This window comes from Phyllostomus discolor, chromosome 10, assembly GCF_004126475.2.
Source record: "Phyllostomus discolor isolate MPI-MPIP mPhyDis1 chromosome 10, mPhyDis1.pri.v3, whole genome shotgun sequence".
NCBI lineage: Eukaryota > Metazoa > Chordata > Mammalia > Chiroptera > Phyllostomidae > Phyllostomus > Phyllostomus discolor.
Window position 1 is genome coordinate 67,570,195 of NC_040912.2, and position 17,549 is coordinate 67,587,743.

Consider the following 17,549-nt stretch of genomic DNA (forward strand, 5'->3'; position numbering starts at 1 on the left):
ACATGACTGATTACTCCCCACAGGCATAGGCAAAAGATAACAGAGCAAACTGTAGTTTATGCAAAACCACCCAAAACCTCATGTATTGCAACACCCATAACAGCCCAGCAGCCTGAGAACAGCAACCCCTCTGACACGTTATAATCCAATAAATGCTCAAAACCCCAATTGTGCAGGGCCAGCATAATTATCCAAACCTGGCTCCCTTTCTATCTAGGAAAATGAATAAAACTGCCCTCTGCATTTTCCTCTCTTTGTGAATTCTTTCATAGCCTGCATCAATGGCCACCTTAATATGAAGTACAAATGATACAAAAGCAATATGCATAGCTTTTGACTTACTTTTGAAATGACTTTCCTTCTCAAATATAAATACATTATTTTTTTAAAATTTGACCATAATTAAAACTCAGTTTCTTAGCAAAAGCACATTTTGAAGGCTGTAACAGTAAAAATAAACACAATCATTTATTAGGACCTAAATCTTTTTTTTGAAGGAAACAGAAAACTCTCTTGCCCATTGTTTGCCATGACCACTCTACATTTCAGAAGACTCTTCTTTATCCACTATTCTCTATTTATCTGAAGTGAATAATTAGAACATGCCATCCATGGGACTGAGTTGTTCTATAAAGCTTACTGCTCGTGGAAAAATAGGGTTCCAAATGATCTCACTAGTCAAAGGTTTTTTAGTTCAGCCTTATGGATTTTTATTTATAAAGATACGCTCACAAATTTACTAAGTATTGCATTCACCACTAACCACACTCAAAGTTTGTTCCTAGTCACTGGTCTCCAATCTGCATTATATTTCTGCCACTTTGCTCCCATGTTCCCCATCTCAACTCAATTCTCAATCTTGAGCTGTCTCTTCCTTTCTCTCCTTCCCCACCTCCCCATTTTTGGCTTTCTCACACGTTTTTCAAATGAGATATTTAACCAAAACTTTGATTCTCATATTCTGTTACTAGGACTTAGAAGCAATGGCTTTTCAACCTGGAATACCCTTAAATCCCTTCATCTTTGAATGCAAATTGGCCTCTTTTTTCATGTGTTAAGCTACTTCTTACAACATGTTTTTGAATATGGCTCATAGAGGCCAGCACACCCGAACAAGGTTTTGTATTCTAAGTCCTGCTTCCTAGCTTCCTCCCATGGAGTGGCTGACCCAACAAATAAATTCTCTCTCCATTATAGCAAGAGATGATTTAGTAAATCTTTGCCATTACAAAAAGTGTTAGTTTTTTTTAACTGCCCACCATCCAATGCTAAGTCAACATCATATACTTTTGTTTTTTCGCTAAGGTAAAACCCCAATTCAAAAAGTCACTTTCTTTTATCACTCTTGTAGTGTGGGTACTAATTAGCTTTCTATATAACTTAGGAATTACATTTAATAATAAGAAAAAATTATCCCTCAAATAGCCTACATGCTATTATTTCAATGAAGTAAAAAAGAATGTTCAAGAAACCAATTACTTTGTAGTAAATATATAGATAATGCAAAATATGAAAGACAGCTTGAGAAGTAATAAGAATGAAATATAATGAAAGTGACATCCCATAAAAAAGAGAAAGAAAGAGAGAAAGAAAAAATCAATCATCCCTTTGAAGATATACCATTGTATTTTTAAAAATTATGGATTAGGAATTATGCATACATAACCAAATCTTCCTCAAGGTATCAAGAAACAAATGAAAAAAAACCTTCAAAAAGAATAAAAAATGTTTTCATACTGTTGAACCAATGTCTTTATACAATCGTGGCATTTTAGGTAAATAAGTAACAGGAAGGTTGTTTTGAAATAGTCAATGACACCTTTCCCTCTGAATCAAATGAGAATAAAAACATGTATATGGTAGAAGTTGTATAGACAACCAGGGAATAATTTAAAAATACACAAAGTGCTCAAAGGGTAAAGAGTGAAGCAAGCTGGAGTAAAGATTTCCTAAATATAAGCGGAAATTGGGGAGAAAATTACTTTTTAAAAGAAATTAGCTTCAAGAAATTGATTTTTACTAGTAGTAATAAATAAGAATGTTCTCTCAGGAGAGCAAGTTCAAAAGGTAAATGAGTCCAGGAAGTCACAATGCCATTTTCAGAAATAATTCCAGCTGTATTTTCTAAATGTTTATAGAAAAAAGGGAAAAAAACAAAAATAGGCCATCTAAATTCAAAGAGCTACATAATAACATGAAATTTAAATCTCAAACATGAAAATATTAGAAGAGCAATTAAGGACAAAAGCAGTTCAGAGATGCACTTCTCCTAGAATACAGAATGGAACAACAGCCTTTATGCTGTGTTGTGCGCTTATAAAGAGATCAAACATCAACACTTTATTGTAAGTAAATGAAATAGATTAAATATTCCTGATAGCAATTAAAGCATATAATACTTTTTCTATTTTATTTATATTTTATCTATTTTTTCATTGGTTACTGTAATGCATGCAATATGGAAAAAAAACAAGCTCTGTCTTAACCCTGCCCTTGACTTCTCATTAACCTCCCATAAGCAACCACTGCTGTCAGTCCTTGGAGTGCTTTCAAAGATAATGTCAAAGACACTTAGTTATATATAAATATGCTATATGCATACACATTTATACACCCAAAAGTAGCCCATTATACATAGTATTCTGTATTTAATTAACAATATACCTTTAAACTTTTGTATTAATAGATACGGAGCTTCTGCACTCTTTTTAACAGCTGCATGTTTATATATAAATAAAAGCACACATTTGTGTAGCTAATAATAGTTAAATATTGTCACATTTATAATAATACAAATCAAATAATACATTTGCTATGTCAAAGGATATGTGAAATCTTAATTATGATAAATATTTCTAATTGCATTATAGCTGAACTCCAAAACATCAACGTATGACAGTGCATATCATCCCACTTTTTCTGAATATGCTATCAAAATTCCAGAATAAATAATTACAAAAAGGATTTATTCAAAATTAACTGAACACTTTGTTATAATATGCTAATTATAAAAACAATATTCTCTGTACCCCATCAGATGCTTTATATGAAATATTGGTTTTTAATTTTTTTCTTTTATTGGTTTCGGAGCAAGGGTAATAGAGGGAGAGACACATTGGTGTTGGAGAGAAACAGGTTGCCTCCTGCAGACACCCCAACCGAGGCCAAACCCACAACCCAGGCATGTGCCCTGACCAGGAATCAAACCCATGACCTTTTGGTTTGCAAGATGACACCCAACCAACTAAGCCACGCCGGCTGGGGCTTATACAAAACATTTGTTATGAGTGTAATTTAAAAGAAATGGAGAAACTCGTGAAGTGAGGTAGTTTAAATAATCTCAGTGTTTTTCTCTTAAGCAAATGTGCTCAACAATCATTTACATATACATATCAACTTTATATAAACAGAAACTGTGATAGAAACTCTAAATGTGATAGAAATTCAAGCATTTAGTTGAAAAAAACCTAACATTTACATAATCTGGTAATGAAATATATATTGTTTTACATGAGTGTTATTTACTTAATAATCTATAAAAAGTCATCTGACTCTTCCATAGATTTTTCTCATGTCAAAGCCTATTAGAGTCTTTGCAGTGAAATATTAAACCCGTAGGTTATAAAACTTACAAATGAGTCATTACTGTCTATTAAGTCAGTAGAGGTGCTATGTATAGGCCATCTCTTGGTTAAAATGCTTATAATATTTTAAATATAAAAATATCAAGCCTGTGTCACAATGATTCACTATAAAAGATGCAGTAAAAATGAAATGTATACATTTTCCAGAAAAACCCACTTGTAAAATGTTTGAAAAATATTTAATTTCTAAACATTTTAAAAGCATTATATTTCAAAAATTATTCTGCAGCTGTAAATTTTTTATAAAGTTTTATATTTATAGATTATTCAAATGCTATTCTAATTTATTTCCATTTATGCAGGAATAAGACTGGAAGAATTATCCTAAATTATACCTAAGGCTGTGGAAGCAAGACCAGAGAGATAAAGATGGAAAATTAGCAATGCTGTGAAGGAGAAAAATCATAGAACTGGTGTCCAGAGATCTAAGCTCTGCCACTGACTAACTAGCTCTATAGCCCTGGCAAGGAATTTTGTGTACATTCTTCAGTTTCTTCTAAAAAATAACCTAAAATAAAATAAGCCCCCAAAAACAAACAAACAAAACAAAATGAGCTCAGAATGTAATTTCCAAGGACAATCTCTGGGTTGAATTAAGTTAACAATCATAAGTGCCTTAATTTCACAAAAAAATTGTACTTCAAATTCAAATGCAATTTTTAATAAAACAAAATATACATGTAGGTGCTTAAAATATCCAAATGTCCCAGTAAAGCCCTGACCAGCATGGCTCAGTTAGTAGAGCATTGTACTGCCAAGCCAAAGATCACTGCTTCCATTTCCCATTAGGGCACATGCCTGGGTTGCGGGCTAAGTCCCTGGTTGGGGCACATGTGAGAGGCAACTGATCAATGTTTCTTCCACACAATGATGTTTTTCTTCCTCTCTTTCTCCCCACCTTTCTCTTTCTCCAAAAACAAAAAAAAAAAAAAAAGAAAAAAGAAAAAGAGTAAACCTACCAGGAGAGTCTCAAACTAAAAAGATCTCTAAATAAATAATATAGAGAAGAGATCAAAATTAGTATTCAGTTCTAGAAAATTAAGAAAGTATAAGCCTGTAATCAAATTTAAGCTTGACATTGATTTTGAGAAATATAACAATTGCATATTCCTAATTGTTTCTGTTGAACAAATGTAGTATTCTGGATTGGATCCTTGAACAAACAAAAATTATCTAGGTAACAATAAAAAAGTAATATAAATATAAACTTAAATTAATAATGGGTCTATATTATTTCATTAGTTGTGATATTAGATGTAACTAAGGTTAAATGTTAATAATAGAGGAAACTGGGCAGACTTAAGGCATGTGGAAATTGTACTACTTTCACAACTTTTCTATAAATGTGTCCTAAAATTTTTTCTAGATTAAAATTTTTCTTGTTAGCCCAAGTACTTTATCAATGTTATTGAAATTTTTGAAGAATTAGCTTTTGGGATATGTTAATTTTTTAACATGTTATTGTTTTACATTTCATTGAGTTCCTTTTTTTTTAATTATATTTTATTGGGGGGGGGGAGGAGGAAGGGCTTTCAGGAACATGTATAAAGGACACATGGACAAAACCAAAGGAGGGTAGGGTTGAGGTTGGGAGGTGGGAATGGCTGGTGGGGCCATGGTGGGGGAAAATGGAGACAACTGTACTTGAACAACAATATAAAAAGTGAAAAAATAAGAAATTAAGTTAAAAAATAAAAATAAAACAAAATTGTATTTCATTGATTATGCTATTACAGTTGTTCCAATTTTTCTACTGCTATTTCTTTTCTTCAACTTGCTTTAAGCTTAAATTATTGTTATTTCTCTAGTTTCCTAAGATGAAAGCTTTGATTATTGATTTTAGATCAACCTTTGTTCCAATCTATTTATTTATTTCATACTATAAATTTCCTTTTAACAACTGCTCTTGCTGCATCCCTCTGATTTTATGCACAATATTTTTACATTTATTTCAAAATATTTTAATTTATATTATGACTTTTCTTTGACTAATATATCATTAATAGTATGCTGGTTAATTCACAATTATTTGTATATATGCCAGTTATCTTTCTTCTTTTGAATTCTAGTCTCAGTCCATTTTGTTTTGAGAACATAATTTGTATAATGTCTATTTTTAAATTTGTTAAAGCATGTTTTAGGGCCCCAAAAATGGTAAATATAAGTCAAAGTTCCATGTGAATTTAAGAATAAATATTGTGTATTCTGTAGTTGTTGCATGGAGCATTGTATAAATGTGACTTACAAGAAGTATATTTATAGTGCTGTTTAGGTCACTATATCCTACTGATATGCTTTCTGTTTGACCAATCAATTACTGAATGAAAAGTGCTTACATCCCCAAGAAAAATATATTAAACTTGTCTATTTTCCTCTAAGTTTTCATGCATTTTGACATAATATTTCTGGGTACATATACATTTTGGATTTTTTTTCCTGAAAGATTGAACCCTTTATCATTTTTAATGCACCTCTTTATCCCTGATAACCTTCCTTGTTCATAAGTCTACTTTGTCTGAAATTAATATAGAAAATTCAGATTTACACTGATAAGTGTAAGCAATAAAATATTTTGTGTGACAGGAAAAATGACAGAGAGAATGAGAGGGAACTAGAAAGCTATGCATGTGAAAAGACTAGATTTTTATTTTCTTCCAGATAAAGCTTCATGAAGAGATAAACTGAAGGGTGCTTGCTTTTCCTGCTTTGAGCTTTGAAGTTCTTAGTGCTACAGAGAATGTTATCTATCCCCAAACTTTGATATAAATAAGGAAAATGTTTAAATCAAAATTTTATACTACTAATATATTAATATCCCAAGTTTCAGAAGCCTGAACCACAGATGATTCACTGAGCTACAATCTATGAAAAATCTTAGCAAAACAGAAGAATCAATGTTAGTAATACTTTTTATATCTAAATATGTTTAGAGTATAGTGGTAGTAGCCTTGACTAAAACATTTACAAGCTTTTGCTCTATACAGAGGGCCTAAAATTAGCAAAGTGTACTTTAATGTACTTTGCCATGGATGGAGATAGGGGAGAGGAAATAAAATTGTGGTTAATTATGCACAAAATGATATAGCAGGCTTTGTATGGTTTGCTGCCTACCAAATACAATATTAACAATGAATGTAAAACAAGATGTGAGCCAGTAGCATGGTTATGATTGTAAACTAACTGCACTGAGAATATGTTTCACTGGTCCATAGGGTGAATACAAGCTCATTTAAAGTCAGCTTAGCTAGCAAGTTGTCTTCATGGTATATAATAAGATTTCCAGTACCCTGGGTAAGAATAAGGAGCTAAAACTTAAATCATCATATATGACACTTCAAAAGGTTTTTTTATCTCACCTAATTTAAGATCCATAACTAAAGCCAGGCTATGATTTTATGCAGACATTTCATCTGCTTAGCATAAGGGAGAGTCATCATGACCTCAAAATCTGAGCCAGCCACAGTCATTCAGCAGTCTAATTTTATACTCAGTGGGCTGGAATACTTTTTATCATTCTGGAAATGTTCTGGTTCATCTAGGAAACACTGGTTCTTGTATTTTATCTTCTTAAATAGATAATGGAGTAGTAGTGATCAAGCAGATTAAGTTTAAATTCATTTAATGGTTTTAAAATGTAGAGTTTAAAACTCCTGTTAATGAGAATAATCCTTTTTAGTTATTTTGCCAGATAGTTGGTAACAACAGTTCTTCTGTATAATTTATCCTGAGATATTTGCTTCTTGAAGTTTTCCTGATTAAGTGAAATAGAAGTGTTTAGAATGCAATTTATATTCTTTTCAGTTCCAGATTGATCCACAGTACAGATTGAATTAGAGTTAACTGCTAAGTTTTTATATTTTATACTATTTTTTCAAAATTTTGTGTGTATTTAATATTTCCAGTAACTGATTTCATTATGATGATATACTATTCAGCATATATAAACTTGACATAAGTACAATCCATAATGCCTTGGCCAGGTGGCTCAGTTGGTTGGAATATTGTCCCATGTACCAAAAGGTTGTAGGTTTGATCCTGATTCAGGGCACATACTTAGGTTGCAGGCTCCATTTCAACTTAAGGGATGTAGGGAATGAAACCAATCAATGTTTTTCTCTCACATCAATGTTTCTCTCTCTCTAAAATCCATAAATATCCTCAGGTGAGGATTTAAAAAAGAATACTTCATAACTTTTTAAAATAATTATATTAGGGTTTTGGTCAAGATGGCAGTGTAGGTAAATAAGGTACCTGGAACATTCCACAACCACACCAAAATTACAACTAAAATACAGAACAACCATTATGGAAAATCACCAGAAATTTAGCTGAACAGAAGCCCTAAAAATAATGACATAAAGAAGCCACATCTAAACTGGTAAGAGGGGCAGAGACATGGAACAGGCTAGTCCAACATCCACTTATGGCAGATAAAAATCAGGAACAATATCTCAGCTTCAGAGGTCTTCCTGAAGGGCAAGGGGCTCAAGCCTGACTCCAGGGCCCCCAGCTTAGGGAGTTCAGGTGGGCGGGGACACAGTGCCATTGGATCCTACATGAAACTTAGTACCAAAGGCCACTCTATGCGAAGACCAAGAGATATAGAAGCTGTACCTAATACATAGAAACAAACACAGGAAGACAGACAAAATGAGGAGACAAAGAAGGCATGTCCCAAATGGAAGAACAAAACAAAACCCCAGAAAAAGATTTCAACAAAATGGAGAAAAGTAATCTACCAGATACAGAGTTCAAAACACTACTTATAAGGATGCTCAATGATGTCAATGAGAATTTTAACTAAAAGGTAGGAAACATAAAAATGGAGGTAGAAAAAACAAAAAGAACTAGTCAGAAATAAAAAATAGGCTAATTGAAATGAATAACACATTATGGTGAATCAATATAAAGTAGATGAAGCAGAGGATCAAATAAGCAAATTGGAAGATAAAGAAGATGAAAACACCTAATCAGAGCAAAAAAAAAAGGAGCCCCCACAATTGAAGGTTATTTAAGGGACCTTTGGAACAACATGAACCATATCAACACCTGCATCATAGGTGTACAAAAAGGAGAAGGGAGAGACAGCAAGGGATTAAGAACTAATCTGAAGAAATAATGACTGAAAACTTCCCTAACCTGGTGAAGGAAATAGATATACATGTACAGAAAGCACAAAGTCCCAAACAAGATAAAGTCAAGGAAACCCACACCTAGACACATCATAATTAAAATACCAGAGATTAAAGACAAACAGAGAATCTTAAAAGTAGCAAGAGAAAGCAGTTACTCACCTACAAGGGGCCTGTGTAAGGCTGTCAGCTGATTTCCCAACAGAAGGGACTGACACCAAATATTCAATGTGATGAAAAGCAAGGAACTACAACCAAGATTACCTTACTCAGCAGAGCTACCGTTTAGAATTGAAGGACAACAAGAAGAAGCTAAAAGAGTTCATCATCACCAAACCATTTTTTACAAGAAATGTTAAATGGTCTTTTTTAACAAGAAGAAAAAAAATAAAAGATCAAAATATGAATAATAAAGTGGCAAAAATACCAAAAAAAGTTACATATTAAGATTCTGGTGCTTCTGCAGGTAAATGAATTTTTGAATGGAGTAAACAATTCTATTAAACCCCCCCCAAATGAGGCCCATTCATGATTAACTAAAGCATCTTCATGCTCTGAATGAAGGCTTTGGGTAAAAGAAGAAAATGAAGACTACAGTTAGAGAATATAGTTAGAGAACTGTAGTTAGAGTAGATTTCTAAAGAAAAGTGAACAGGGAGAAATCCTGGATTAAATGGAAAAGCCTTTAACAATTAGATGTGAATAAAAAAAAGGCTCTACGGAGAGTAACCTCAAAGGGTGATCTGATCTTAGATTCCTAAATGCACAGGTTATGGTGGTAGTCATGTCCCAGGCCCTTAACTTCTTTAGTGGAAGGTTCCAATCCCTATTGTTCTTGTGCATCTAGGTTAAGACACCTTTGAAACACTAGAAGTAATAGCCCTCAAAGAGGGCATTACCCTCAAGGGGTAACAAAATTTGGTTAACTATTTTGTAATCCAGTCCCTGCCTTGCTTTTTTCTACCTCATGTAATCATTCTTACATCCTTTCTTTAATTTCGAATGTGTAAAAGAAGTTGCAAAACTGTTATTTTTCTGGAGCATTTGAGATCTTGCTCCTCAGCATATATTGTCTGTTTGGCTCAAATAACCCTTTAGGAAAATTCCCCACAGGTTTGGATGTTCCTTATATCAATGATTACATCCATCTGAAATCACATAGTCCTTTCCAAAATATTATTTAAACTCCCCACTACAAATCTCCACAGAGTAGAATACTATGATGGAAGCAGAAACTCAAAGAAGGTAAGAATATCCTTCCAGCCAATTATCTGATTTTTCCCCCTTACAGAACCCTAGAAATATTTCTCTCTCTTTTTTTAAAGATTTTATTTATTTATTTTAGAGAGAGGGAAAGAGAGGGAGAGAAATATCAATGTGTGGTTGCCTCTCACGCACTCCCTGTGGGACCAGGCCTGCAACCCAGGCATGTGCCCTGACTTGGAATCAAGCCAACGACCCTTTGCTTTGCAGTCCAGCACTCAATCCACTGAGCCATACCAGCCAGGACCCTAGAAATATTTCTAAATAACCCAAAGATTCTAGGTAACAAAATTGAAAATTTGTTATTCAGTTTATTTTCACATTCCTATAAGCTTATCTGCAGCAATTTAAGGAAATTAATATTACAACTCTCAGCAGTACTTTTAGAAGGGCCTCTCAAAGATGATGAGGTCAAAAAGAGTTTTGACATTTATTAATAATGTTTAAAAGGTCAAAACCATAGAACTTGAAACGAAATGGCATTCCAGGAGTATATGAATTAATACCTTAGAGTTAAAAGTGGAATTGGATTTAAGCATGTTATCACTGAAACTACAGGTACCAAAAGACATAGAACCTCACAGACAGGCACTGAACAAGATTAACTGTCCTGCAAATGTTAGTTATAGGAAACTAATTGTCCCCAAAGACATTGCTGACTGGCATCCCAGGTCTCTCTGTTGAATTGATGTTATATTATTTAATGTATTTATATTCTACCTAATTACCAAAGTGATCTGCATTTTTAAATACCTACAAATGAAATAATTGGGTAAATAAGTGAATTAGCTAAGATCCTAAAGTAGGAAAAATATGATACATCCATGGATACTTTTTTAAATACCCCAACTGTTGATTTGAGTCCCTAATTTCCTCCCCATCACTGTTGGTCCCCAGTACATTTTCCTTTATTTCACTTCTCCTAGCTTCACTTTTTCCTCTACTTTTGACCATACTCAACCAATTCTCTGAGCATCCTGATTGGACCAGTGTTTAGAACTCTGCATCTTATAGGCTGGCTATCTCTTCATTGCTTAGTTGCATTTTTGGCAGGGGGAGCTTTGATCTGTTATTTCATTTGGGCCATATTTTTTTTTTTCTCGGCACACCTGTAACATACTAAGAGGCAAAACCTTAGGTATTCGCCAGTGGGTGGCTACCCATTTGACTGCATTGTGGTGCTTTATGTGGGAGAGGGGTCCAAAAGGGAACAATGACGTTAGCTGAGCTCTCAGCTGACTTTTAATCTCTTCCTCCATTACCCACAAGCAAATTGGGCCATTCTGGTGCTGACTTATGGGTGGGTTTGTGTACTGTCCTAGGACCCTATGGGTCTCTCCAACAAACTGTCCTGTGAGGCTGGGAGTTTCTCCTGCCAGCTCAACCCCCACAGGTTTTTCCAGTCAGAGGTTTTGAGGCTTTATTTCCCTGAGCTGGAACCCTGGTTTGTGCAGTCTGTCTCACTCCCCAGTTGTCCTTTCCAGTTATCTACATGCAAATGTGGGATATTTTCCCCCTGCATCAGCTGCTCCACCAGCGTCTGCCTTGCCAGCCCTGATCATTGAGCCACCAACTTGATAAGATTCCTCTCCATCCTGGCTGCCCATCTCCACCCCTGCTACCAGTCTGGATGAATGTTTCTTCTTTAACTCCTTGGTTGTTGGACTTCTATACAATTCAATTTTCTGGCAATTCTAGTTAATTTGTTTTGTTTTTAAATTTGTTGTTGTCCTTCTTTTGTTTGTGTGAGGAGGCAAAGTGTATCTACCTATGCCTCCATCATGGTTGGATGATTCCTATGGAAAGCATATTAAAATTATAAGGTCCTATATTATTTTTCAGAATTAAAATAAAAGAAAAGTAATGTTAATGGTAGTGACCATGACATAGTATTGAGGTGGCCAAAAATTCTGTTTAGTTTTTTTTCCATAAAATAAAAGACATATATTTCATTTTCACCAATAACTTTATTGATTCAGATATATTGAATATGTCAGCTATCTCTCACATGGTATAAGTAGCATGATGTTGATCACTCTCAATTCATGCCTTAAATTGATGGCTATCAATTTTAACTGGTCTATATGACCATGGAGCATCATCTAGCAAGAAATCTTCAGCATGAACCTTCACAAACCATTTTTGATATATTCGATCAGTCACAGCACCTTCTCCATACACTGCATGAATTGTTTTTTGTATTTCAGTTGCATTTTTACCCTTCTTGAAATAATAAAGAATATGCCAAAAATGATGCTTATTTTCTTCCATCTGCAATATTAAAATGATTACACAAAAATTCACCAATTTTGATAAGTTTTTTAACACATGCTTATATGACAGCTGTCACAATGCAATCTAACAAAATTGTTTCAAATGAAGTTAAAGACAACTAAGTGCTACTAGAGCCATCTTATGGAAAATAATAAATTAACTTTTTGGCCAAGCCAATGTCTACATTCTTAGTGCTTGTAGTCAAATCTATGAAATAAATACATAAATATGCAATTTTAATCTACTGCCTAGATATTATGATAACTTAGTCAAAACATATGGCCTGTTGTAATATAGTATAGACAACAATGACATATACTGGAATGCTATTGAAGTAATCAAGGCAACTAAGATAATTGCTGTAGGAAGAGAGAGATATGAAAGAAGTAGAATTTATAAAATGTAGTTACTGCTTTTATATAAAACATGAAGAAAAGGGAAGGACCAAGAAAAATAACACCACATCTTTGGTGGATTGTACCATTCTCCAAGATTAAGAATCAGGAGGAGGAATATGTTATGAGGAAAGAGAGGTGGATACATTTTGGACAAATAGAGTTTGAAGCTGTGTAGCAATATAATTATTTCTGGAACTAAAGACAGAGTATATTTTTCCCCATGAGTATTCTTCTAAAAATGTATTATCCAGGTAGATACCTTGGAGGATTAGGCTGTGGATAATTTTCTTCTCAATTTTTGGATTATTATAGTGAAAATTTCCTCCCTTTGGGAATTAGTGGGAAAGCTATTTTTGTCTCTCCCTCACCCTTGTAACTACTTCTTCCCAAGAGGATTGATTATCTGATTAGTAGAATGATGAGAATCTCACAGCACTTAGTACTCCTTCCTCTATTATTAAAGTTTGAGGTCGTAAAGATGACTATTTCAATGTTGTTTTCCCTTTTCAGTTTAAGGCTAGCTTATGGCTACAGATCATTCCTCCCTGATACTAGGTTTCACAAAATAAGCAGATACCCCACATTGTTTCAATTTACAGTGACTGAATTGGGGGTTATTTTTAAAAAAGATTTTACATATTTATTTTACAGAGAGGGGAATGTAGGAAGAAAGAACTGGAGAAAAACATTGGTGTGTGAGAGAAATGTCATTCAGCTGCACACATACCCCAACCAGGGACAAGACCTGCAACCCAGGCATGAGCCCTGAAGGGAAATCAAACTAGTGACCTTTTGCTTTGTGGGACAATGCCCAACCAACAGCCACACTGGTCAGTGCAAATTGGTGGTTATTTTTCAGGTAGCTATAGGAGAGTAAAGTTTTAGACTCTGAGATAGGTAACATTTAACAAAATCATGACTGGGAAATATACTATTGATATTATGCTCCCAAATTGGTAAGTGCCTCTTAAGAAAGGTTAATGGATATTTGAATCAGAACAATCTGTAGTTGTTGTTAAAGGTACACATACTGGATTCTACTCCAGATCCATTTTATGTGAATGTCTGTGGCTAGAGTTGGGAGAGAAGCATTTTCGCTACTTCTCCAGTGAAATCTAAGCAGCATAATATTGAGAAACAGTTATCAAAATGCTACTCTAGACATTTTTAGTACAATATATAGTATTGCTTCTTCTATATACTCCAAATTCATCCCAGTGAGTGTGTGTTTGGGCTCTCTGGGGGATAAAATTGCACCTCTATTACTACAGATTCTTGAAGATTTGAAATATAGACACAAAGATCAGATTAACATTAGAATATCAATTTCCATTCTGAGAAAACTAGGTAAGATTAAAAGCTGCAAAAGTGGACTTCCAGCCAAGATAGAGGCATAGGTGGATACATTGTGCCTCTGCACATAACCAAAAAAAAGGACAACAACAATTTAAAAATTAAAAAAAAACAGAACTGATAGAAAATCAATCAAACTGTATGGAAGTCAGACAACCAAGGAGTTAAAGAAGACATATTCATCCAGACCAGTAAGAGGGGCAGAGACAGGCAGCTAGGCAGAGAGGACTCATGGTTGGTGGACCCAGCGAGGCAGCAGATTGCGGATGAGGCGATCCCACATTCACAAGCAGATAAACTGGGAGAAACTGCTAGGGAATGGGATGGACTTCGCAATCCAGGGCCCCAGTGCAGGGAAATAAAGTCTCAAAGCACTGTCTGAAAATACCTGTGGGGGTTGAGGCAGCAGGGAGAGAAACTCCCAGCCTCACAGGAAAGTTCATTGGAGAGACTCACAGGGTCCTAGAATGTGTACAAGCCAGCCCACCTGGGAATCAGCACCAGAAGGGCTCAATTTGCTTGTGGGAAGTGGGGGAAGTGACTGAAACCCGGCAGAGAATAGAGCAAGTCCCATTGTTCCCTCTCGGACCCCACCCCCACATATAGCTTCACAACTCAGCCACTAGGTTGCCCTGCCCTGGTGAACAACTAAGACTGTGCCTCTCACTACAGCCTCGACAAGACAAAAAAAATTGACCCAAATGAAAGAACAGATCAAGCTCCAGAAAAAATACAACTAAGTGATGAAGAGGTTGCCAACCTATCACATGCGCAGTTCAAAACACTGGTAATCAGGATACTCACGGAATTGGTTGAATTTGGTCTCAAATTACATGAAAAAAAATGAAGGCTACACTAAGTGAAGTAAAGGAAAATGTAAAGAGAGAACCAATAGTGATGGGAAGGAGACTGGGACTCAGATCAATGGTTTGGAGCAGAAGGAAGAAAAAAACATCCAACTAGAAAATAGTGAAGACACAAGAATTTAAAAACATGAGGAGAGGCTTACAGACCTCCAGGACATTTTTAAATGTTCCAACATCCAATGTATAGGGGTACCAAAAGGAGAAGAGGAAGAACAACAAGTGGAAAAATTAATTTGAACAAATAATGAAGGAAAACTTCCCCAATCTGGCAAAGGAAATAGACTTCCAGGAAGTCCAGGAAGCTCAGAGAGTCCCAAAGGTGTTGGACTCAAGGAGGAACATATCAAGGAACATCATAATTACATTACCCAATATTAAAATTAAAGAGAGAATCCTAGAAGCAGCAACAGAAAAGGAGACAGTTACCTACAAAGGAGTTCCCATTAGACTGTCAGCTGATTTCTCAAAAGAGACCTTACAAGCAAGAAGGGGCTGGAAAGAAGTATTCCAAATCATGAAGGGCAAGGACCTACATCCAAGATTGCTCTACCCGGCAAAGCTTTCATTTAGAATGGAAGGGCAGATAAAGTGCTTCCCAGATAAGGTCAAGTTAAAGGAGTTCATCATCACCAAGCCCTTATTATATGAAATGTTAAAGGGACTAATCTAAGAAAAAGAAGACTAAAAATACACACAGTAAAATGACAGCAAACTCACTGTTATTAACAACCACACCTAAAACAAAAACAAAAGCAAACTAAGCAAACAACTAGAACAAGAACAGAACCACAGAAGTGGAGATCACATGGAGGATTATCAACAGGGGAGTTGGAGGGGAAGAGAGGGGGAACAGGTACAGAGAATAAGTAGCATAAATGGTAGGTAGAAAATAAACAGGAGGAGGCTAAAAATAGAATAGGAAATGTAGAAGCCAAAGAACTTATAGGTATGACCCATGGATATGAACTAAAGAGTCGGGGGGGGGGGCGATGTGGGTGGGAGGAGGTGTGCAGGGCTGAGGGGAGTGAAGGGGGAAAATGGAACAACTGTAATAGTATAATCAATAAAATATACTTTAAAAAGTTTTTTTAAAAAGCTGCAAAAGTAAGAATTTCTGCCACTTTTCCAAAATGCAGATCTGAGACCCTTGCATAAGCAGATTTACTCTGCAGTTGGACATTTACCCAAGCAGTTAAAAATAAATCACTTTACTGTACTCATCTTGTCCTGAGAGTGAGGATAAAATAGGCTGCAATTCAAACATTCTTCTAAATGACAGACCCTAGACTTGGACCTATATGTGCTTATTTTATGAAACCTATATTCAGTGACAAATGATCTGTGGCCATAAGCTAGGTATATATCTGAAGAAATCCAAACCACTAATTTGAAAGAATTATGCACTCCTGCCCTGGCTGGTGTAGCTCAGATTGAGCACAGGCCTGAGAACCAAAAAGTTGCCAGTTTGATTCCCAGTCAGGATATATGTCTGGGTTGTGGGCCAGGTCCCCAGTAGGGGGTGTTGGAGAGGCAATCACTCATTGATGTTTCTCTCCCTCTTTCTTCTTCCTTTCCCCTCTCTCTAAAAATAAATAAATAAAATCTTAACAAAAAGAAAGAATATACACAGTCCTATGTTCATTGTAGCATTATTTACAATAGCCAAGATATGGAAGTGACTCAAGTGCCCACCAACAGGTAAGTGGATAAAGAAGAGTGGTACATATGTACAAGGGAATATTACTTGGCCATAAAAATAATAAAATATTACCATTTGCAAAGGTGAACCTAGAGGTTATGATGTTAATGAAATGAGACAAAAAAAGACATATGCCATATAATTTCATTTATATGTGTAATCTAAAGAGTAAAACAAATGAACAAACAAAATAAAAACAGACTCATAGATGAAGAGATTAGACTGATGGTGGCCAGTGGAAAGGAAGGTTAGGGGCCTAAGTAAGAAAAAAAAATGGAAGGGATTAAGAAGTACAAATTAGTAGTTACAAAATAGTAATCAGGATGTAAAGTACAGCATAGGGAATATAGGCATTAATGATTTAATAATAACTATGTACAGTGCCAGGCGGGTATTAAAAATACATAGGGGAAAACTTTGTAAATTATATGATTGTCTAACCCTATCTTATACACCTAAAACTAATATATTGTAATACTGAATGTAAACTGTGATTGAAATGCAAAATAAATGTAACAAAGGAAAGAGAAAGAATTGGCCACTGGAGAGCGTTAATGGGCGGGTACATGTTTATGTATGGTGTATTTTATGTGAAATGAATCAGTGTGTCATATCAATGTTTTAGAGCAGGAATGTGTGTATGAATGTATGTCTGTGATCTGGCATTGTCTTACAAGTCTGTAGGTTTTCAAAATCACAGGTATTTGTCCTTCTGGACTTTTACCCATTTGCAGAATGTGCCTGAGGCCATAGATGGTCATATGGCTAAAGGTGTGAGGAATTAGAATGTAATGGACCATCCCCCTGTCTTCCAGTTGACTGCTCTCTCCACCCCTCTTCTGCAGGGAAGATGACCTGATTCATTTGAGAGGTCTCCCTCTCCAGAGGGGTTGCAGCCCCTCTCTCATCCCCTCAATAAA